General features: G+C 39.5%; 2 long non-coding RNA genes across 2 annotated transcripts; one reads left to right on the top strand and one right to left on the bottom strand.

The window, feature by feature from the left end:
* Positions 1 to 3510: 3510 nt before the first annotated feature.
* LOC128314340 (uncharacterized) lies at positions 3511 to 7561 on the bottom strand. Its single transcript, XR_008295869.1, has 3 exons — positions 6992 to 7561; positions 4125 to 5405; positions 3511 to 3887 (listed from the first exon to the last, which is right to left on the bottom strand). It is a non-coding gene; the product is annotated as an uncharacterized LOC128314340 (long non-coding RNA).
* Positions 7562 to 16956: 9395 nt separating this feature from the next.
* On the top strand, positions 16957 to 22857 carry LOC128314341 (uncharacterized). The gene is made up of 2 exons (XR_008295870.1): positions 16957 to 17530; positions 20395 to 22857. It is a non-coding gene; the product is annotated as an uncharacterized LOC128314341 (long non-coding RNA).
* The last annotated feature ends 1007 nt before the right edge of the window (positions 22858 to 23864 follow it).

Below are 23864 nucleotides of genomic sequence, written 5' to 3'. Positions count from 1 at the left end.
AAAGGACTTAGAATTTGTCTTGAAGTAACTCCCACTGACCAACACTGGAACAAATTGAGCATTAATACAATGATAGTAATGGATTATAACCTACTGAATAAAGTTAAAAGTTATGAGTCAATACTGATACAAAAGAAAGAAAGAAAGAAAGAAAGAAAGAGAAGAAAGACAAGGAGGAAGGGAAAAAGGAAGGAAGGAAGGAAGGGAAAAAGGAAGGAAGGAAGGAAGGAAGGAAGGAAGGAAGGAAGGAAGGGAGAAAGGGAGGAAAGCTTTCTACTATGCTGACTGAAAAGTACTGAGGAAATGGTGGAATTAGAAAATCATCATGCCATGAGTCATGGAATGGAAAGGAGAGGATGTTTACAGAGTTACCAAATTTCTCCCCATAACTTCCTCTAATTCATTTAAGGGGAAAAACAATAGCAACTCGCCCATGGAGAAACCTCCGCTACATCACTCGAACCAGGTAATCAAAATGATCATCATCAACATTGAGACCAACTGACATCAAGTGACTCCTGATTTGATGCCCTGAGATACACTTCTTGAGGCACTTTGTGTTGTGCATCCTGAACTAGGATACATGCAAACCTGAGCTAGAAAGAAACCTCAGACAAACCCAGACCAAGGGATAACTGTACACAATAACTGGACTGCGTTTTTCAAAAGTGCCATGGTCAGGGAAGACAAAGAAAGACTGAATAACGGTTCCATGGGAAAGAAGTCTCAAAGCTATGACATCTGAATACAGCAAGTGTTACTGGATTGGACGCTTGACTGGGAGAACACATAGCTACAAAAGAATACTTTGAGGGTTACTGACAAAATTTGAATGTAGGTTTGGGGTTAGATAACATTTTATAAAAGTTTTATTTCTTTATTTTGAAATTTTTACCGTGCTTGCAAAAGGGAGTGTCTGTATTCTTAGGAAATACACATGAGTATTTGAGGGTAAAGGAGAAAAATGTTGCCAACTCTCTCAAATGGTTAAAAAATTCATGTGTGTGTGTGTGTGTGTAAAAAGAGAATATGTGTGTGCAAATGGGGCAAAATGGAAGTACTGTATATGAGTGAAGGGTTACAGAAGTTTCTTGTATTATTCTTGCAACCATTCTATAAGTTTGAAATTATATCAAAATAAAACATTACGCAAACAGGGTCATCTAAATTTATGTAACTCTTGGCCCATGTATCTTAGTTTTAGGGCTGGAACATAGACAAGATTTTACTAAAACTTCAACTAAGATTTTAAAGGCAGGTATGTATAACTTGAAAAGGTGAAGGTTAATTACTATCCTGCCTGCCTCAAAAGAGAAATCTTTAACAGAGATTGCTTAGGGTTTTACAGCCACACATGCTCATTTTAATATGTATAATCTTAATTTAGCATTTTAATCTACCGTATGAATCTCCTATTTATGTCAGTAGAAGAACATATAGATTTGAATTATTTGAAATGCAAACTGTTTTTCTTCCATCTCATTAGTTTTATCGACTGTATTCATTTTCTGCTTTTGCTATGATGAATTCCCACAAACTTCATGCCTTACAACGACACAAATTTATTCTCTAACAGTCTGGAGGTCGAAAGTGCAAAAGAAGTCTTAAGGGGCTGGTGTCAAGGTGTAGTGCGGCTGGAGCCTGTGGGGAGATTGTCTTTCAGGCCTCTTCTACTTTGGGGGGCCACAGGCTCTCCTTATCTCCATCACTCTGACCTCAATGGCCTTGGCTTTTCCTATATTGTTGCCCAATATCCCTCTGCTTCCCTCTTGTAGGACACTTGAGATTGCATTAGGGCCTACTTGGATAGTTCAAGATAATCTCCTTTTCCCCAAATCCTTACCTTGATCGCACCTGCAAAGTCCCTTGTGCCCTGTAAGGTAAATTCACAGGTTCTGAACACTAAGATATGGAGGGCCATTATTAAGCCTTAAAACACGGACTGTTTTACCTACTCAGTCTCTGTCCACCAGAAAACTAAATGAAATATTTAGAATTATAATAATTTAGGAATTACATCATATAAATTAGAATCTTTGAGAAAAAAATGTCAAAGCTAAACTTATAATTGTATAATGTTATTCAGTTTTAAGTTTTTTTTCTTTAATTCAGTTCTCTCTATACCGAAGAAAGATTCTCAATAAAAAGTAGCTTATTGTGAAAAATAATAAACATGAATCAGCTGTGGAACATGGTAAAGCTTACTCTAATTACCTGTTCATTCATTGAACAAATACTTACTCAGTGCCAAGCTCTGTGGTAGATATTGGCCAGTAGAGAAGAGGCTGTTTCCATCTGCATTTTTCTCTCATGGCAGACTGTATATCTCATGATGGCTATGAAATCATCTCCCACTCTACTCGCTCATCTGACAGTGTGAAGTTTTCACTCTTCCTAGTGAGAGGTGGGAACTATATTCCCTTACCTTGAGTACAGGCAGGCCTGTGAATACAGCAGTTTTGCTACGTGACTTCTGAGGTTGGGTCATAAAGATCAATACAGCTTCTGCATAGTTCTCTTGGGACGATCACTCTTAGAACCCAACTCCCACCCCGTGAGGAAGCTTAGCCACATGGAGAGGCTAACATGTTGTCTTACATGAGCATTCCAATCAAAAGCTCAGTATCACCAGCCAGACATATGACTAAGGAAGCTTTAAAGAGTAAGTACATTCATCCAGTCAGCCCCCAGGATCATGAAAAATAGTAACAAAATAATACAGCTGTTTTAAGCTACTAAGTTTTGGAGTTATTTGTTATACAGTGATAGATGACCCAACATCTCTTATTGTCTACTCCTTTTGTGAATATAGATCATATTTATGCTTACATTTCACAGCACAACATACAAACTTTAGAACGAAACCTGCTTCTTATCAATTTTACTAAACTAAGTGATACTATGTGTATATCGTTCTTCCAGAGCAAAGAATAAAATAGCCGAGTAAACTCAAAGTGCTTTGTATGTGTTTCTTAAGTGGTGACTGATGAGATAAAAGGATCAGAGCGAGCCAAGCAAGAATAAGTGAGAAATTCTGAAGCTTCATGACCTGCTGGAGCAAAATCACTACTTTTTTTTCTGTCTCATCAAGCCATTTTGACCTTCAAAATTTCTCCACAAAATCTGTTCTTCTTCAAGCATTTCCCATGTCAACATCTATTATTATCATCCATCCAGTTGCTTGAGCCAGAAGCTTCGAAGTGATCCTTGATGTCTCTCTCCTTCAGCACCCATTTCCAGTCAACACAAAGTCCTTACCATTTCTTCCCACATAGTTTCTGAATTTCTACTATTCTTTTCATCTCCTCTGGCATCATCTCAACATAAGTCTACTTAGAAGTTCCTGAAAATCTCCCAAATCTTTAGTCTGCCTCAATTTTTTGCATCAGAATGCAAATCTGATCCCAGGGGCTCCTGGGTGGCTCAGCTGGTTAAGCATCTGACCCTTGATTTCAGCTCAAGTCATGAATCCCAGTTTGTGAGATTGAGCCCCATGTCGGGCGCTGCACTGATGGCTCAGAGCCTGCCTGGGATTCTCGGCCTCTCTCTCTCTACCCCTCTCTTGCTCATGCGTGCAAGCACTCTCTCTCTTTCTCTCTCTCTCAAAATAAATAAATAAACTTAAAAAATGTTTTTAAAAAGAATGCAAATCTGATCCCATTACTGTCCTGCTTCCTTTTGAGAACTTCTCACTGCTCTCAGAGAAAGGGACCAAATCCTAAACATGGTCCACAAGGCCCTGGATAACTGGACTTTTTCCCCATCTCTAGATTCTTCCCCTCATCCTCTTACCTTGCATTCTAGTCGTGATGACCTTTTATTGTCTCCATGCTTCTCCCACCATGAAATCTCGTTGACTGTGATCCCTCAGTCTGCAATGTTCTTACCTCCTTTTCTTTTTTTTTTTAATTTTTTTTAATGTTTATTTATTTCTGAGACAGAGAGAGACAGAGCATGAGTGAGGGAGGGGCAGAGAGAGAGGGAGACACAGAATCAGAAGCAGGCTCCAGGCTCTGAGCTGTCAGCACAGTGCCCGACGCGGGGCTCGAGCTCACAAACCACGAGATCACGACCTGAGCCGAAGTCGGTCTCTCAACCAACTGAGCCACCCAGGCGCCCCTTACCTCCTTTTCTTGATTACTACTTATTGAACAGTCTGAGCTCAGTTTAATAGGTCCCTTTCCCAGAGAAGTCGACCCTAATTCCCCAGAGGTCCAGTACTTTGCACTTTTACATCTACCATGCTGTGTGGATTAAAAACGTGACAGGTACAAAAATCAATTCATGAGCGTTCACATTTTCTTTCCACCACCCCAAACACCGAAATCTCTTATAAGAAGCTAGCTTCATTTTTGAGGGTAGACTAGATGGGAAAAGAGAGGGGGTGGGAGGCCCGAGTGCTAGGGGCTCTTCAGGCTGAAGGCCAGGACAAAAACTGGGAAAGTTCATTTTTTTGCCAGTGACTTGCTGCTGAAGGCCATATTGAAAATGCAAGGTACAGGAAAAGATGCTAAAGAGATTTTCTTGTGCAATAATAATGGATTCTCCCTTGTGTATTTCCTGGAAAGACTGCAATAAAGATTTGAGTTGTTTTTACTTAATATGTTCTGCTGCACTAACCAAGAGAGCAGCTGGTTAAAACGGTTACACGTTGAATATTAATTTAATGACTCTCTCTTCCCTTCACCCCCGCTTGCATACAAACTTTATAAGGTTGATGTCTGCATCTGTTTTGCTCATTATTTTAGCCCCCATGTTTGCACAGTGAGCTGCAGATGCTGAATCCATATTGGTTGAGTTAACGTGTGATTTGGGGCAATTTGCTTATCCTGTCTGGGCTTCAATTAGCATTGCATTTTGTTTCTCAACTTTTCTTTTCTTTTATTCTTCTTATTTTTAAATTTTTTATGTATTTATTTTTATTAATGTTTATTCACTTTTTAAGAGACAGAGCATGAGCATGAGCAGAGGAGGGGCAGAGAGAGAGGGAGACACAGAATCTGAAGCAGGCTCCAGGCTCTGAGCTGTCAGCACAGGGCCCCTTGCGGGACTCGAACTCACGAACCGTGAGATCATGACCTGGGCGGAAGTCAGACGCTTAACCCACTGAGCCACCCAGGCACCCCTCTCAACTTTTTCAATAGAAATAGCACCAGCTGCAGAGGAGAAAAAAATATTTACCTTCTGGAAGTCTGGGTAGCCTGGAGCAGCCAGTTACAGTTCTGATATTTCTCTGGAGTTTCTTTGAAGTTTCATGTTTCATCTTCAAATTTATTTAAATGTTACATTCCATGCCATCGTATGTCAGCATTTATTTAAAATCTAATGTAATTTTAATATCAAATTGTTTAGCAAAAATGAGTGGCATTGTACCTTTCACCTTCAGGGCTGTGCAAACCTCACATCTGTTGAGAAACACAAGTATTCATTAAACGATCTGGAAAGCTCCCTTTTTGCTCAAAGCGTTATGACTCTTTGATTCTAACAAGTTGAACAACTCATATTTACTGTGTTCAAGTCACAGGAGGAGAACCCAAGGACAGTCAGATAAAGTATGTGCTTTTAAGGGAACTGAGCTGTGATGACAAGTCATATGCATGTACAAAGATAATATTATGAGGTAGTGTAGAGTGAATGCCAAGTGTGTGGGGCAGCTTGTCAACACAGAAGAGTCCAGAAGAAGGATTAGGCCCTTTAGGCCTCTATTTCCTCTTTGGTAACAGGGGTAAGGATGCTCACAACTTTTATCTCAGAAGGTGGTTATAAAGCTCAATAAGAGGGGTCCCTGGGTGGCTCAGTGGGTCAGTTGGTCAGTTGGTCAGTTGGTCAGCTCTTGATTTCAGCTCAGATCATGATCCCGCGATTCAGGGGATTGAGCCCCCATGCTGAGCTCTGTGCTGTGAGGAGCCTGCTTGGGATTCTCTCTCTCCCTCTCTCTCTGCCCCTCTCCTGTTTGCACTCTCTCTCTCTCTCTCTCTCTCTCTCTCTCAAAATAAATAAATAAATAAACATTAAAAAAAGTTCAATAAGATAAAATATACCCACTTACAAATAAACAGTAGTATTGTTAGGAATCCAGGGGCATTTCAGTCACATGGTGGAGCCTTGAAATATGGGTCGACAGACAGGCATGGGGAATGGCCTTCATGAAGCCAGGGAAAGAGAAATACACCACCAAAACTCAGGAAACTAGGGGCACCTGGGTGGCTCAGTCAGTTAAGTATCTGACTCTTGATTTCAGTGCAGGTCATGATCCCGGTTCGAGACTGAACCCCGGTTGGGCTTCATACTATCCTGAGCCCACATAGGATTCTCCCCCTCTCCCCTTCCACTGCTGACGAGCCCTCTCTTCTCTCAAAATAAATAAATAAACTTAAAAAAAAAAAAACCTCAGGAATCTAAAAAGAACATAATCTTTATTGAGCTGAGAGCTCAGTCAGGGGAGATATCTCTGGAAAGGCAGACTATTGCAGACCTTGAATTCAAAGTTCGGGAATTTAGAACCATTCCTGTGGGCTTTATTTTAAAGAGATAAGTCCCTTGGAATAATTTGGTTCATATTTTGAGACAGCTGGGAACGTTTTGGTGCAGACCAGAGGGCTATTTTAAATGTTTCAACTCCTTTAAGAACATTAAAAGGAGAAATGAAGAAACCAGATAATCGCTTGCAGAGATCAAATGTCATGATTGCAATATTGCTAAAAGAATAAAGGAGAGTATGGTTGCATTTTTTAGTAAAAAATGAATTGGCATTATGCCAGGTATGGGAGAGCAGGATAAAAATACATTCAAAATGGAGTTCCAATATACTTCTTAATAGGAAGTTAAAAGCAAGTGGTCTCCAGCATAATTTGGAATAAACCCAGCATCATGGAATGAATAACACATGGTTCAAATCTTAACCTGGTCAAATCAAATCAGTTCTGTATGATGAAACCTTGACATTTGTAGAAGGCTGAGCTTTCTGGGCACGATGTACAGGAAATCATACCTGGTAATGGTGATAATTCTATACAGTTGATCATTTAAATGGGATATCTGAAAATCAAGTAAAAAGAAAAGATACTGTTAGTGTACAGCATCAGAATTTGTTTAATGGAAGCATCTAAGTGCAAAATCAATCCCTATTTTAAGAAGTTTCTACAAAGCATACCTTCTTGTACAACACAGGAAAAAGAGCACAAAACTTAATGTTGAAACTGTGTGCATTGAGCGCTATTAACGATGGCCACATTTGGACACATAGTATAGAACATGCTACACTTTGTGTAGAAAAGAAAGCAAGTGTATGTTTAAATACATAGTAGTGTATTTGCCAGTGTATGTTTAAATAACCCTGGAAAGATACAAAATAAACTTCATCATGATTCATCTCTAGGACACAAGAGTAAAGGGGAGAGATTTCTTTGTGCGCTCTTTTGCATTTTTAAAAAAAAATTGGTGTGTACCAGTTATGTCGCCCAAAAAGCAGATTAACAAATGAAATGAAGTGGCTGCAAATAAAACGGTTATTTTTGATGTGGTTTCTGGAGATTCGATGTTCAGTGTATGAATAAATAAGCCAACTTACCTCGCATAGTTAGATGGTAAGCTAGCTAAGAATCTGCATTTCACACGAGTTCCTAGGGGACACTGCTGCTGGGTCTGGGGACCACACTTTGAGAATCACTGTCCCAGCAGTTCCACCAGCAATGAGTCACTTCATTGCTGTGCTGGAGAACACCTCTTCACACTCCAAAGGAGAAGTAAAAGTGTGCAATGAGTTGGAAATCAGACCATGGAAAACATTAGCAAAATGTTATAAGTCTAAAATGTAGCAGGATCTAAATAGCGTGTCTAGGCAAATAGCTCCTCTGAGATCTTCTCAGTGAGCCATAAATCAACACCATGCCCAGCACTTGGCTACTCGTTACGACTCACGCAATGACATGGAAGATGCTTCATCTGGTTAAGCAAAGGACAGCCCCTGTATGATGATTCATTTAAATGTTTCTCCTAACACTGAATTGCATCGAACGTATAACTCAAATTATTTCCTGACAAGTTTTGGTATCCCTTGTATTTCCTTCTCATTAATTTTTACCCAAATTCAGATCTGTCAATGCTCAGTGTACGATAAACAATTTACAATTTTCACATGGTGAATCAAAAGCCCATGAAATACAAAGGTGGGCTTACAGACCAGTTTTACTGCTAAGGTCATGTAAGCTTAACATCTCTCATGGCATTTCCTCATCTAAAACTGGGTAAAGTGATAACTACCCCAAGTTTGGTGTTCCATGATGGTCATAATTATGTCTACTATATACTGGACACATACTAAGTGCTTTACGTGCATTCATTCATTCACTCTTCATAACTACTTTATGAGATATGTACTATTATCATCCCCTTTTCCAGAGAGGGAACTGAAGCCCAGAGAGGTTTAGAAACTTCTCCAAGCCTGATATATAAACGGCCTTCTGTTCTTTTAATTTTTTAATAAATTCCCCTGATATAATTTATTATAAAGGTAAGGAAAACACATGTGCATAGTTGATTTGTAATATATTATTTTGTGTGTGCGCACACGACATAATACTGTATCGTTAAGACCATGGTATAGAAGGCTGTTGAATCCAGGCAATTTCTGTATGTTGGGTATCACACTCTTTTCTAGCTTCTGGTAAACGTTTTTTTTCTGAACATTTCTCAATTGAGGCATAATTGACATAAAACATTATATTAGATTCAGGTGTGAAGCAACATTAATGGTTTAATACTTGTATGTGTTGTAAGATGATTGCCATCAATTAGTTAACATCTATCACCAGACACAGTTACACATTTTTTTCTTGTGATGACAGCTTTTAAGATTTACTCTCAGCAACTTTGAAACATGCAACACAGTATTATAACTACAGTGACCATGTTGTACATTATATCCTCATGCCTTATCTATTTTATAACTAAAATCTGTGTCCTTTGATCTCCTTAACCCATTTTCTCCTCCCATCCGCTACCCACCACACTCTGCCTCTGAAAACTGCCAATCTGTTCTCTGTGCTATGTGCTCAGGTTTTTGTTTGGTTTTATAGATTCTACATATAAGTGAAATCATATAGTATTTGTCTTTCTCCATCTGACTTATTTCATCTCGGATGATGCCCTCAAGTTCCATCCGTGCTGCTGCAAATGGCAAAATTTCCTTCGCTTTTTATGGCTGAATAATATTCCATGGTATATACATGCCACATTTTCTTTATCCATTCATTCATCATTGGACACTTAGGTTGCTTCTATATCTTGACTATTATAAATAATGCTGCAATTGACATTGGTGTGCATATATCTTTTCGAGTTAGTGTTTTCATTTTCTTTAGATAAACACCCAGAAGTGGAAATGTGTGATCATATGGTAGTTCTATTTTTTTTTTTATTTTATTTTTGAGGACTGTCCCAACTGTTTTCTACAGACGGTGTGACAGTTTATATTCCCATCAACAGTGCACGAAGACCCCCTCTTCTCCAAATCCTCACCTACACTTGTTATCTCTTATCTTTTTGGCATAGACATGGAAGTGATTTTCAATAATGTCAGATAATTTCTTTCTTTTTTTTAATGTTTTATTTATTTTTTTTTTTTGAGAGAGAGAGAGCATGAGTGAGTGAGGGGCAGAGAGAGACGGTGACAGAGTATCTGAAGCAGGCTCTATGCTGACATGCTGACAGCAACCAAGCCCAATGTGGGATTGGAACTCAAGAACCTTGAGATCACAACCTGAGCTGAAGTTGGACACTCAACCAACTGAGCCACTGGGGCCTTAATGTCAGATAATTTCTAAACATTTAGCTAACTAAAATCAAAGGAAATACTGATTAGCTCATTTATTTTTCCATATAAATTATTATAATTTAGAATATAACCACTAAACAATGAAGAACTATAACTTCAGAATGATAGGATACTCCTTTATATCTCTTAATCAGAAATTCATCATCCTCTCGCTATAGGCAAAAATTTCTTAAATTAGTCATAAGAAACACTAACCACAAAAACAAGATTGGTAAGATTTTCACTTGTTTGCTTCAAGAACTATTCATCAAAAAATACCACTGAGAGAGTGAGAAGGCAAGTTATAAATTGGGAGGAAATATTTGCTGACCTTACATACAACAAAGATCTTATAGCTAGAGTATATATAGAAAGTCCTTAGGAGAAAGATAAACATCTGAACCTTAAGATGAGAAAAACACTTGAATAGGCAAATCAACCTCTTAGTCACCAGAATATTCCCTATTAAGACTGGATTGAGACACCACTACATACCCAACAGAATGGCCAATGTTTAAAAGAAACAAAAACAAAACAAAATATCTGATGATACCAACTCCTGGTGACAATATGGAGCAAGTAGAAAGCTCATACACGGCTGATGGAGATTTCAATAGAAATGCAACTTTGAAAAATTGTCGGGATTTACTACAGCAAAACATATGACCACCTTATCCACCAGGTACACACAGAAGAGAAATTCATGTTTTTGCTCCCTAAAAGGCATACCCAGCAATGTCTCAAGAATATTCATAGCAGATATATTCATAATAAACCCAAACCTGAAAACAAACCAAATGCTCACCGACAGAATAGATATGTAAGTTGTGGTATCTTCATATAATGGAATATACTACAAGCAATAAAAAGGAAAGGACTACCTTTGCATGGAACAAATTGGGTAAATCTCACTGACAAAATGTTGACTGTAAATAGCCAGACATAAAAGTACCTACTCTATTCTTTCTCTCTATAGATGTATATATGTCTATGTATTTGTATTCATACACATACATACATGTTTATATATTTATACATATACACATATATATATATATATATATATATATATATATATATACACACAACTTTATATGTTACGAATAAGCAAAACTATGGTGATAGAGGTTAGAATAGGGACTGTGTTGAATGTTGGAGGTTGGGGAGTGGTAATTGGAAGGGGCGTAACAGAGCTTTTGGGTGCTGGAATACATTGTATCTTGATTTGGGTGGTTGTTACACACGTGAATACAAATGAAAATTCACCAAGCTGCACAGTGAAAGTGTATACATTTAACTGTATATATGTTCCACCTCAAAAAAAGGAAAACAAAACCAATCTCTCTGGTTAATGTTATGAAATATATATTTCCATGCTAAATAATTTCTAGCTCTGGAAAGATGAAAAGAATGAAAAAGTATTGAATATGAATCCAGTCAGAAGGATCCACAACTGACTTTGCAAACTATGGAAGTGACATGGTAATGGTACACTTTAGCCTTAGTATTGTGAGCATGTGTCAGGGGAGTGTTTGGGGAGAATATTGAATAACTAATGCACAATGCTTTCTGTTGAGTAATGCTTGCTTCTAATTGCTTTAAATTGGTGACTCAGAATCTGGAGGAGGAGGGAATGGAATCTTTCCCACCCTCTTCTCCCACATGGCGCCCCCACTGACCACAAATTCTTAGCTTTGACTCTTATTCAGAGTTTTCAGGCAGATTTTATGGTTTTCCCATTCTAAAATACAAGTTGTATAAATAAATGACACATGCTTAAGGCCCCCAGATGCCTTTAGATATTTCATAGACTTCCCTGTGGGCCACCTCTCTCCCTTCCCATCCCTCTGCCCTCTTCACTCATAATGTAACACAGACTGGACATTTGGACTTGAATTAGCAGGTGACAATTGAATTTCTACTTTGGACTTCATTTGTTTATTGTTGCAGTGGCTCTAGGTGGGGTTTTATTATGGTCCCATAAGATTTCAACTAACAAGCTTTTAGAAATTGCTTGAAAGTTTACATCTACCAAAGTAAAACTTGTGTGATGTCTCTATGAATGTTACCATGTTGGTATACCATGCTGCATTCTGTAAAACTAACTTGGAGCACATCAAATCTAACTAGTAAAGATGGAATTCAGTCAGATCTGACCCTCAGGTTCAAGGATATATCCTGCCAGGTAGGTAGAAGGGAGAAGCTAAAATATCTGCATAGCAGCATGGCTTAAAGTGTTTGCAAGGCCAGGATGCCTGGGTGACTCAGTCAGTTAAGCAGCTGACTTGGCCTCAGTTCATGATCTCACAGTTCGTGGGTTCAAGCCCCACATCAGGCTCTATGCTGACAGCTCAGAGCTTGGAGTCTGCTTCGGATTCTGTGTGTGTGTGTCTCTCTATGCCCCTCCTCTGCTCGCTCACTCTCTGGCTCTCAAAAAAATGAATAAACGTTTTAAAAAATAAATTAATAAAAAAGTTTTGCAAGGCCAGCACATTAGAAATGGTGAAGAATTTTTGTAAGCTCTTTTCCCACTCAACACTGACTATATCAAATTTGTGGGAGGGAAATATCCAGGATCCAGAGAAAGGACTGAACATTATGTTCTTTTGTCCCATGGCAGGCAGGTGCCGATCAAGGCTTACAGGGTGGCATATAATTTTGATATTTTACATTTCTTCTACTGCTCCCCACCACCAGCTATATGAAAGACATAATCTTTTCTAATTGCTCTGCATCTGAGGGTGCCTGAAGTTTCATTCATTCTGACTGAGTTTGGGCTTTGGTACAGAGACGATGATTCAAAGAGGTGCTTCCTTCCCTTTGTTCCCGTAGATAATTGCAAAGGGAATCCTTTCAGGCTTAAATCATTGGGGCGTTCGGTCAGATGCATGAGTCACAGTTGACAAGGGGCTAAACATTTAAAAATGAATTTGTTAAAATAATTCTAACATAGAAGAATTAGAATTTTATTATAAAAATCTTCCCTTTTTGAAAAAAAAATTTTTTTTAACATTTATTTATTTTTGAGAGACACAGAGAGGCAGAGTATGAACAGGGGAGGGGCAGAGAGAGAGGAAGACACAGAATCCAAAGCAGGCTGCAGGCTCCAAGCTGTCAGCCCAGAGTCCGATGCAGGGCTCGAATTCACAAACTGTGATATCATGATCTGAGCTGAAGTCGGACGCTCAACAGACTGAGCCACACAGGCGCCCCAGAAAATCTTCCCTCTTTTTTTTTTTTCCAGTTTTAAATAAAACATTCCTGTATTAATGGTTATTTACCTTTCTTTTTTAGGTAGAATCTAAAGAATTGGAATTTCTAGTTCATTTTTCCTTAGCTTTGTGGGATTTTGTTTTTGTTTTTGTTTTTTTATGTTTGCCCTTGCTTCTTTCTTCCTCTATGATCTATTTCTTTCTCCTCAGCTTGGAGACTCTTTATATAGGTGTTATGTGCGTGAATTCCAGAGCAGGGATGCTTGGGTTCAAATCCCAATAGATTGCCTACCAGCTGTGTGGTCTGAGGCATTATTACTTAACCTCTCTATGCGTATGTTTCTTCATTCATCAAAAGGGGATGATTATTATAAATCTCCATTCATAGGTTTTTTGGAGGATCGATGTGTAAGCAGAAATGAAACACCAAGAACGGCATCTGGCACTTGGTAAATACCATGTCAAGTGTCAGCTGTATTCCTGTTCTTGCTGAAGGATTCTCTTATGCCTTTTGCCCTGATTTTCCCCTCTTGGTGCTGTTTCTCTCTCAGCCTTGACTTAGCCTTTGCTCTACATCAACATGCTGACTTCATTTGTTTGTATCTTGGTGTACATTCCCCCCCCCCCACAGTTTTGAATCATAAGATTCTCTGGGTGCTAGAGAATGACCTTATTAACCACCAAAACCTTGGTATATACAGTACGTTAAGACTGTCGCTTGCTAAGTGATTCATTTATCACCCACTTCTGTCATGCATTGGTCATAAGACAATCAAAAGGCACAGATTAAAAGAACACTCCTCTACTTTGTTATGTCTTGGAAATAATGTGTATTATTAAAAGCACAACTCCAAATCACAAAATCTAAGATTTGGGAGAGACCAAAAAGGTCACTTGGTTTAACTTCCCAACTAATGTTTCGCTGCATTTGCAATATTCTCTGCAAAAGGTCTAGCCTCAATTAAGTCAACCCCATGATGATAATCTTATGAAGTCAAGAGGCAGATTATTTTATCTTTTATATAGCTCTGATTCTGGGGTACTCTTTCTAAGTTTAGCCAAAATTAGCATATTTTCAGTTTCCATCCCTCATGTATTTTAATGAAGTTATTTAATTTACTCTTGAGGTCTTGTATAAAATATACAATAGAACACATCTTTTCATAAAACTTCTTCAGATATTTGCTGACTACTGACATGCTTCTCCTACAGTTCTCTGGATATACAAGTTGAGCTATATATTACTCATCTTGTCCACTGTGGATAGTTTCTTCTGAATCAGCTTACGGTTTATTTTATTTTAATCTTATTTTAATTTATCCTTTTAATTTTGGCAGCAAATTAAACTCAATATTCCATATGTAGTTGGCTGAGTCCAAAGGTGCCCCTACCTATATCTACTATTCTGATTCTAAATATTATACTTATACTCCTATTAATGGACCCCACAATCATATTAGCTTATTTTTGGTAGCTACATAATCTTTGTGAATAACAGTGTATTAATTCCATCCAACTCACGGTCCCAATACAGATCTGATTTGTAGCTCATTCTTTGCAAGTTCCATAGCATGTTGTACAGACTGTTGTTGTAAGACAAAGTGCAAAGGCAGTCTAATTATTTTATTGTGTTTTGATTCTAATTTATTCTAATTATTTTATTGTGTTATTGCACTCAACTATGAACTCTGCATAGGTTAATTTTTCATTATTTTGTTGTGGTAACTAATAATATATCTGTTACTCAAAACATGTTTATCAAATATATTTTTAATTAATCCTTTATACTGCTCTTTAAAAAAAATTTTTTTTTCTAATTTTTTTTAACATTTATTCATTTTTGAAAGGCAGAGAGAGAGAGCGCGCGCGAATGGGGGAGGGGCAGAGAGAGAGAGAGACACAGAAGCAGAGGCAGGCTCCAGGATCCAGGCTCCAGGCTCTGAGCTGTCAGCACAGAGCCCGACGTGGGGCTTGAACTCATGGACTGTGAGATCATGACCTGAGCCGAAGTCGGCCGCTCAACCGACTGAGCCACCCAGGCGCCCCCTTTATACTTCTCTTTAAAGGTAACTATCGTTAACAATCATTACTGTACTATAATGTCATATGAAAATTTTGATAGAAGAGGCCCACAGAGATGAATACGCCCATCTTCTTCCTAGTGGCCTGCTTATACCAAACCATCCAGCTGAAGGGTTGTATAACATGGATCTAATCAGCATCAGGATAAGGAATTATTAAACCCAAATGTTTACTCAAGTGTATGCCCTGTGTATGTATACATCCAACTGTACAACCATTGGAAACATTATGTAAAGAGTGTGGATGGCTTACAGCGGACAGTCAGTATCCACCATGGCAAAGTAATCAGCTTTGGAAGACTGAATGGACCCGTGCCAGGGAAACCTGATGCTGGAAACCTTCAGGGAATTTTGCTGCCTTGGCAGTTATAGGGCATCCAACAGCCTGGACCAAGAAAACTTATTTAGAAAACAAGCATGCCTTTCAGGAGACTGCAATGAATCTGACCTTAAACTAAATGCCTAGAAGATTATTTCTATTTATGTTGTATTTACGTTGTTTGTGCTTTTATAGGTACTTCCTACTTTTTCTTTTCTTATCTTATCTTGTTCATACATAACCTTTGGTAACAACTGCTGTAACTGAACACAGAGGAACAGCTATCACAAGACTTTAAATTCTACTCGATTTAATAAACTTGATATTCAATTTCCAGCTTAGCTTTGATAGCAAAACTTCAAAAGGATAATGGATAGAAAATATTGAAACAAGGTCTTCTGACATTGAGCTCTGGTGTGCACAGAGGTGATATGGAACACTGAAAAAGGAGGTGTCCGTGTCTGTGATGTGATTTGCGGGGTGAATCCAGACACAGCTCCCTTCCTTCCTTTCTGTCCAGAAATTACTGACAAAAAAGTTAGAACCAAAATAAATAAAGCTGTTGCTTGGAGGGCATTTCCATTACCTGAGAAGGAAGGGAAGACATTCCTGCCCTTCCTTATTATTACCTAAGGAGGAACCGGTGAATCAGCACCTGAGAAGGTACAAGAGAGAAACACTGGAGGGACTAAGTCCCTGACACCAGCTCCTAGTGAGTGAACTTGTCCCCACGCCCAGGCATGGAGCCTTCCCAAAGACTCTGAGCAGCTGTGGCAGAAAATGTGGAATGTGAAGGCCTGGGCCAACGTCTAGGGAATTCACCAGGCTGTCCCCTTACAGAGGAAGGGCCAGAGGCAGGAGAGGAAAAAGCTTGGATTCTCCTAGAATTTGATCCGTGAAGAACATCGACTCTGGGTGGCAGATTTGCCACTGTGACTTTGCAGGGTAAACAAAGCCGGTGCGATCCCACCCAGGAGGCAGTAGGCACAGACCCACAAAGCTGTCTGTGGGCCATTAGAGGCAGTGTCTGCTCGAGCCCACTTTGTGCAGGCAGCGAGAAGAGGCCTCCACTGTGCTCAGCTCTGGAGACAGTGGTCACAGTGTCTTACCAAGATGACAGAACCTGAGTTCTGTGAAGAGTCTCAGGTCTGGCACCCCCTTTCCTGCCAGCAAACACCAGCACTAAAAACAAGCTAACAAGAGTGCCCTCAGATCCTGTCACTGCTGGAAACTTTCTCCATCACCCAGTGTGCACAATCCCCTCCTAATGCCGAAGAAGGCTCCTTCTGTTTTCTTTCCGGTACTTCAGGAAATTTTAACAAAATGTTTTTTAGGTAAAATGAATAAATATTTATTTTAAAATATTTAAATTGCTGTCTTTTAAAGCACTGTCTAGCCCGGAAAGTATTCTTCACGTCTTGGCATGGAAGACTGTGTTTTGGCAGGTTTTATTTATGGATATAGGAAAAAAAGAGTAACTGAAAATGGCCAAACAGACTGCTCCACACTTTACAAAAAAAAAAAAAAAAAAAAAAAAAAAAAAAAAAAAAAAAATTCCCTCTGGGCCAGCCTCCAGCATGGAAAAGTTCGAGTCTCTAAATAGGCTCTTTCAGGAAGCTTTGGATGATGGCAAAGATGGTATAAAGAAACGTGGTGTGAATGTTTTCCTACGAAAAACTAAAGTGATCAGTGAGCTCCAGGGATTCGTATTTTGTTAAATTATAAAACCACGAGAGGGGCAGCTGGCCTCCGTGGCTCCTTGGCAAGTCCGATCCAGGCTTGCGAGGTGGAGGAATGAGCATGGGGGGTTTAGCAGCTGTCTTAGCATCCTGCCTCGGGCACCTGACCCCCCGGAGTTGGTCAAGACTTTGGGAAACACACCTGAGAGCCAGGTGCATAGTGTAATCACCACCGCATACTGTGTTCTTACTCTGTTTCAGACAACTGTGGACAACGTGAACCTGAACTTCTCACATGCGCTTTTCTCACAGTTACGTTCATCCTGGAAAATCATCCTTGAACTGAAACCAGTACATCAAACTGCTCTACTTCTCTGAACGAGAAGAGTATTGAGGAATGACACCAAGGATCTTGAAAGTTTGGAGTGAGTCAGATCTATTTATGGAGCTTTTAAAAAATTAAGTGGCCCTGGGGCGCCTGGGTGGCTCCGTCGGTTAAGCAACCCACTCTTGATTTCGGCCCAGGTCATGATCTCGCAGTTCGTGAGCTGAGCCCTGCGTCGGGCTCCTTGCTGACAGCTCAGAGCTTGCCTGGGATTCTCTCTCTCTCTCCCTCTCTCTCTCTCTGCCCCCCCTTCAAAATAAATAAATAAACTTAAAAAAAAAATTAAGTGGCCCAGACCTACAACTTGATATTGAAAACAGCCTTGAGCGTAAAACACACTGCCCTTCCAAATTCCAAGTTCCTTTGTGAACATCCTACTACATGCTGACTCATCATATACAAACCATATGCAGATGTTCTTTAACCCTGGGTTTCAAAAGATCCCTACTTAGAAAAAGTTCTTAACCATATTCACCAAATTCCTTACATACCCTGAAAGCTTCCAGAACAATTTCTTTTCTGGTCCTACTGGTCCGAGACAACATGGAACTCTTATGAACATATCATTTTAATTTGACATTGCTTACCTTGCATAATCATTGCCTCTATAAAAGTCTCTCAGCTTTTGACTATTTATTTATATTTTCAAGTATATGATTTCCTGCCACTTCACCATGAGTAAATACAGGAGGATATGATACTCTTTCAAACCACAACTATTAGACCAGCCCCAAAACTGCAAGGGCATCATGGTGATTTTCCACCGATGAGTTTCCCCGTGTTGTTTCAAATTTAACTTTCTCAGAACTAGGGAAACCTGGGCTATTTTAATCTTTTTAAAAACTAGTGATTTTAGTTTTTAGCTTTTTAGCTGGTATTCTCTCTGAAGGACCTTCTTTGAGGAATATGTGAGTTCCTAAGAATCTGAATTAGTTGGCTGGCTACCAGGAGAGGACAGAGAAGCCTTTATAACTGACTTTTTCTGGGGTTTCATTTTACATTTCAAGAGCTCTGTGTTCTAATATCACTTACCTGAAAAGAGATACTGCAGGTGTAATAGAGGAAGAAAGTAAGAGAGTTAAAGCAGCTGGCTTATGTTAGCTACCTTTAAGAGCTCCAAACTACCTGCTACTCCCAAGAATTTTGACGTGTATGATAATTCCTAAGGGCATAATCATTCCTTTCGGGATACAAGCTACAAAAGGAACCACAGAGAGAGCTAGTATCCAACAAAGCAGTATCTGTTTAGCACACTGAAGGAAAAAAAAAAATCAAATTACCCCTAAATCCGAACTGTGCAATGTTGTCGCCTTCAAATGAATGTAAAAACCTAGTACCTCTAAAATATGCTCCTGGCCCATTCCAATTGCTTATGTGACCTTGGAGAAACCTCTTTTGAAGTTTTCTGTGTCTGTAAAACCTGGGTAATAATACTATCTGTCCCAGATGGTTGGTATTGTGTGAATTAATTAGTTCAAGCTGGGAAAGTCTTTGATACTGTTAAGTGCTGAACATTGTTAGTGTTATAGGTGCAGGTGGAGGCAATATTACATAGCACATCTATAATTAGAAAGGCCTAGAAACTGCAAAAAATGCCAACACCCCAGGAGTTAAGTTAGGGAGACAATACCCTATGTCATTTTCTCCCTGAGACGGGGTTGGCTTGTTATGACTGAAGGCCTAATTCCTTCTTTTATCCTCTTTGAAAGGTTGCAGCTTGTCTTAGACTTGCCCACCCCAGAGGATAGTCTGTACTGGGTGTAGATGCTTTTTAAGGCAGTATTCTAAGTGAAGGGCCAGCGTCCGTGAGAACACAGAGTACAGCCGTGGCTTTACAGTGCTTGTGAATTCTTCTGAGTCAGGGGAGTAACAAAGTCCTTTCCAGAAATACCTGTCATCAGAAAAATGCAGAAAATTTCTTCATCTATAAAATGAAGGGAGAAGTCCAAACCTCCTTTTAGAGATGAATAGCTTTCTTGTTTTTTCAACCAAACAAAAAAATCACGAAGTATTATATGGAACCTAAATATATAAAATAGAAAAAAACAAAACAAAACAAAAAACAAAAAACCCTGAGCTGTGTTGAATGAAAGAAGAAAGGGAAAAACCTCTGAGTTCCCTGCAAGGAGCCTGAGTCACATTGTCAAAACGTAAGTCTCCCCTGGGTCCATTCTAGAGACCATGAAAGCAGACAATGTCTACAACAGGTTTCAACCTCTAATTTTTCAGGATTTGATTTGATTTGATTCTATTTATTTTTCAATATACTTTATTGTCAAGTTAGCTAACATTCAGTGTATATAGTGTGCTCTTGGTTTCAGGGGTAAACTCCCATGATTCATTGCTTACATACAACACCCAGTGCTCATCCCAACAAGTGCCCTCCTCAATGCCCATCACCTGTTTTCCTTGCCCTCCCACCGCCCCCCCCCCATCAACCCTCAATTTGTTCTCTGTATTTAAGAGTCTCTTGTAAGTTGGCCCCCCTCTCTGTGTGAAACTATTTTCCCCCCTTCCCTTCCCCCATGGTCTTCGGTTAAGTTTCTCAAGTTCCACATAAAAGTAAAAACATGTGATATCTGTCTTTCTCTGACTTATTTGATTTTGGAGGATTTTAAATCTTAGTAATATTAAGAACCTGGACTACTGGGCTCGTAAGAAGATATAGTTTATCCAGAGCTGTAATTCATTTTCTATGTTATCTTCTCTGGAGAACCTCTGACCATCTCCTCTCCTCACACCTCCAGCCCTTGGGGAAGGTCACACAGCACTCCGATTCACCACTACAATATTCCTTTTTTACCTTCCTCTTTTTCATGAGCATTACCACCACCACCACCATCATCATCATCATAGTCAATGTTAACAGAGCACTTCGTACTTTTTTCTCCCCCTTATCTCCAGGCTACGTGTATGTTCCAAGACCCTTATTGGATGCCTGAAACTGGATAGTTCCCAGCCCTATGTGTCCTGTTTTTTCCTGTACGTACATACCTACGATAAAGTTTAATTTGTAAATTAGGCACGGTAGGAGCCTAAGAACAATTATTAGCAACACAGAACCATTACAACAATATACTTTAATAAAAGTTACGCGAATGTGGTCTCTCTCGCTCTCTCAAAATACCTTACTGCACTGTACTCTGACTTCTTCCTGAGATGCCATGAGATTATAAAATGTCTACATGAGGAGACGAAGGGAGGTGACTGACACAGGTGTTGTGGGCTATTAGGCTGCTAGTGATCTGAAGATACTTCAGGAGGAGGATCGTTGCTTCCAGAACACGGTTGACCACAGGTGACTGAAGCTGCGGAGACCGCGGAGAAGGGGCTCTACTGTAATGCCACGCACAGTATTATCTCATTTAATCTTCCCAACATTACTGTGGGATAGCTACATTATTAATAGCATTTAAAACTTTTTTTTAAGTTTATTTATTTTTGAGAGAGAGCAAGAATGAGCGGGGTAGGGAAAGAGATAGAGGGACAGAAGATCCCAAGTGGGCTCTGTGCTGACAGCAGCCAGCTAGTTAAAGGGCTCGAACCCCAGACCATGAGATCATGACCTGAGCTGAAGTCGGATGCTCAGCCAACTGAGCCACCCAGGCACCCCTATTATTCATATTTTAGAGATGAAAATACTCAGCACAGAGCTGTAAAAAAAAATGGCAAAGATAAAATTTAAATTCCTAACAGTCTGGGCAATAGCTAAGCACAAAGCCATCTTGTTTCTCACTCAGTGTAATTCCTATTTGTTGACTTGTCTTTCTTCCCAGCTTATCTTGTGATGGCCAAAGGATAGCTTGTGGGCTATATGGATGGATCTTGATTTTACGATTCATAGCCTTTCTGAAACTGTAGGTCTTGGACAGACTTGTGAAGTTGGTACTTTGATGTTTCAGGAACATAGCCCCTCTCCTTCCTTAAAAATGCTTTTTGTCTCTTGGTAGAAAGCCCTTCTGGCCAGGTGCCTTGATGCATTTCTCTATCCTTTGCTCTATTTAAAAACAAAAACGAAAAGCACTCCTGAGTTTACTGGCCCTAACATGTAATCAGCTGATATAAATTAAAAGCATATTTGCATTTTATTATTTTACTTTATCTTAAAAAAATCTCTGTACCCAACATGGGGCTCGAACTCACAACCCCAAGATCAAGAGTCACGTGCTCTATGGACTGAGCCAGCCGGGGGGCCTCTAAAAGCATATTTGCATTTTGAAAAGTAATGGAGCCTAATAAAGAACTCTTTAGTGGTGAAATGCGACTGCGATCTTCCTCATCTCTTAGCTTCAGGGAAGCTAGTCCAGTTTCTATTCAAACTAGTTCATTTATATCGAAACTCCTCAAATGACCTATTTTCTCTAACTGCTTTTATTTTGGGCCTCTGGCTGTTCTCCCCGCAGTCCACTGAAATTAAACACACACACAACATTATCACCAAATCCAGTGGTCTTTCATTAGAATGCTTTCTTTTTCATCTTTTTACGGCCTTAACATTTTTTTTATTCCTTCTGCATTGAAAAACTATTATCCTGAGATTTATGTCATTTACGTGTTTTGCTCCTCTCCCACTTCTCTGTGGAATCGTTTAGGGTTCCCCCCCCCCCCTTAAAAGCTTTTCTTCTTTTGATCTCCTAATTGTGTGAATTCTTCGGGCTACTGCTTGAGCAAATAATACCCATATTTAAAATTGTCTCTGGTGCCCCATATTTATACCTTCCCAAAGTGTGGCATATGGAACACTGTTCCCACGAGACTGCATTAAAAAATGAGCAACCAGGAGCCCTGGCAGATACTTCTCTTCCTGCGTGTTCTAAAGACTGTAAACTTCAACATTCTCTTTCATGATCTTACTTCCAGATGGAGTGACCACGTAACACAATTCTGACCAATACGGTATAAATTGGAGTCTGTTGACCCTTCACCCTTCTTCCTGTTTTTGGCATGGACTTGAAGCAGCGAGAAGCAAAGTGAATTGCAGAGGTAGCAGCTCTCACGCTGCACGTAGGCCGGCAACGTTCTGCCTTCTGAGTTCTTAAGGTGCACAAATCTCTATTTGTTTGGACTGGAGTAATCAGGTGATTTACACCTTGCAGCTGACCATCCTCCTAACTAGATATAAAAGTGCAACATACCATATGTCCCTCTTAGAACTTCAGAATGCACAAAAGAATATTAAAAAGAAGAAATAGGGGTGCTTAGGTGGCTCAGATCGTTGAGTGTCCACCTTCAGCTCAGGTCGTAAGGTCGAGCCCCACTTTGGGCTTTGTGTTGACCTTGCCAGTGCATGGGCCTGCTTTGGATTCTGTCTCCCTCTCTCTCCCTGCCCCTCCCTCACTCATTCTCCATTCTCTCTCTCTCCCTCTCTCTCAAAAATAAGTAAACATTTTAAAAAAGAAGAAATCTGTTTAATTTTGCACAGATCATCTGTGGTCATCTCCCAAACTCATTTGAGCAAGAAGCCCTTTTGTTTCCTGTATTATTACCATCCCATAGAACTCAGTTTCCTACATTGTTGCTTTCGAAGTGTGATCCCTAGACCAGCAACATCTGTATCATCTGGAAACTTGTTTACAAACAAAAACCTTGGGGCCCAGTCCCAAATTGAAATCTATATTTAAACAAGACCCCGGGTAATTTGTGTGGCATTAAAGGTTGAGAAGCCTTGCTTCGGAAGCAGTGCTTAGAGGATAAAGCACAACTAACTTTAACATCTTTATATGACCTATTATTTCAAGACATCTGTTAGTATTATCCCTTAATGCCTACTTCACTAATAATCACACAGTTCTTATTCATTGCTTACTCTGCACAAGGCATCATTTGAAATGCTTGTGTAATCCTCAGCTTAACCCTGTGAGGCAGGTACTCTCATAATCATTTTACAGATAAGACAGCTGAGGCTCGGAGAAATTAAGTAGCCTACCCAAGTTCACACAGCTATCCAGTGGCAGAATTCTTGGTTTAAGGACTTAAGGATCCCTATGCTATATTGCTCCTCTAACCTTTTTTTTGTTTCTTTGCACTTTCCTACTTTGCATTCTTTACACAAAGGTTTACAAAGATCTCCGGCCTATACCAGTTAAAAAATCTCAGCTCAAAAAGTTCTTCCAGGAAGGTTTTTGATCCTCTTCCCCCAAGCCAGGTCAGGTCCCTGCTATACATTCCCCAGGAACATATTTTTCCCTCATGCTTATCAGATTTTAAAATTATATTGTTTTGATTATATGTTTAGTGCATGTCTTTGTAAAAAAAGAAAGAGCTTCATTTGGGCTTGAACTATATCCTCTGTGCCTGATAGTTGGTACTCGAATATTTTTTAGAATATCTTGCCTTAACTCTTACTTTTACTCTCACTTGAAAGGTTCTTTCCC

The sequence above is a fragment of the Acinonyx jubatus genome, chromosome B1, assembly GCF_027475565.1.
Source record: "Acinonyx jubatus isolate Ajub_Pintada_27869175 chromosome B1, VMU_Ajub_asm_v1.0, whole genome shotgun sequence".
NCBI classification, from domain to species: domain Eukaryota; kingdom Metazoa; phylum Chordata; class Mammalia; order Carnivora; family Felidae; genus Acinonyx; species Acinonyx jubatus.
The sequence above is the reverse complement of the archived record's forward strand: the minus strand, read 5'-3'. Positions and strand labels throughout refer to the sequence as shown.